The following is an 892-nucleotide window of genomic DNA, read 5'->3' as shown; positions in this document are numbered from 1 at the left end:
GGTGCTTTAGTGCTGGTATGATCGCATCCGACATGTTACCCCCGTCTTCGTCCCTTATGCTTGCCCCTCCCAGCTCCACTACACACACGATTGCACATTCCTTTGGCCGCTCCCGCTCAACTACGGAGACGAGTTTTACCACGGTTCAACTGCACCAGTGCCTATTTACCATGGTTTCGACCCCTTTCAGAACACGCTTGCCGCCGCTAGACGCGTGAATAATGAGCAGCGAGCTAAAACTTACCGTAAACGTGCAAAATAATAAAACGTGCTAAACATACGTCGCGCTCGTGCGTTTTGTTTTGCACGCGGTGCAAAAAAAATTAAAAAGGGAATGCAACACGAGGACTTCCCAGGAGGTCACCCATCCTAGTACTACTCTCGCCCAAGCACGCTTAACTTCGAAGTTCTGATGGGATCCGGTGCTTTAGTGCTGGTATGATCGCATCCGACATGATACCCCCGTCTTCGTCCCTTATGCTTGCCCCTCCCAGCTCCACTACACACACGATTGCACATTCCTTTGGCCGCTCCCGCTCAACTACGGAGACGAGTTTTACCACGGTTCAACTGCACCAGTGCCTATTTACCATGGTTTCGACCCCTTTCAGAACACGCTTGCCGCCGCTAGACGCGTGAATAATGAGCAGCGAGCTAAAACTTACCGTAAACGTGCAAAATAATAAAACGTGCTAAACATACGTCGCGCTCGTGCGTTTTGTTTTGCACGCGGTGCAAAAAAATTAAAAAGGGAATGCAACACGAGGACTTCCCAGGAGGTCACCCATCCTAGTACTACTCTCGCCCAAGCACGCTTAACTTCGGAGTTCTGATGGGATCCGGTGCTTTAGTGCTGGTATGATCGCATCCGACATGTTACCCCCGTCTTCGT

At 50.7% G+C, this 892-nt stretch overlaps 2 non-coding genes across 2 annotated transcripts; both read right to left on the bottom strand.

The window, feature by feature from the left end:
- Window positions 1-331: 331 nt before the first annotated feature.
- LOC123179335 (5S ribosomal RNA) lies at window positions 332-450 on the bottom strand. The gene has a single exon (XR_006490290.1). It is a non-coding gene; the product is annotated as a 5S ribosomal RNA (ribosomal RNA).
- Window positions 451-751: 301 nt separating this feature from the next.
- On the bottom strand, window positions 752-870 carry LOC123179334 (5S ribosomal RNA). Its single transcript, XR_006490289.1, has one exon. It is a non-coding gene; the product is annotated as a 5S ribosomal RNA (ribosomal RNA).
- Between the last annotated feature and the right edge of the window lie 22 nt (window positions 871-892).

The sequence above is a fragment of the Triticum aestivum genome, unplaced genomic scaffold (genome assembly GCF_018294505.1).
Source record: "Triticum aestivum cultivar Chinese Spring unplaced genomic scaffold, IWGSC CS RefSeq v2.1 scaffold88191, whole genome shotgun sequence".
Classification (NCBI taxonomy): Eukaryota; Viridiplantae; Streptophyta; class Magnoliopsida; order Poales; family Poaceae; genus Triticum; species Triticum aestivum.
Note: the sequence above shows the minus strand (reverse complement) of the source record. Positions and strands in the feature narration are given on the sequence as shown.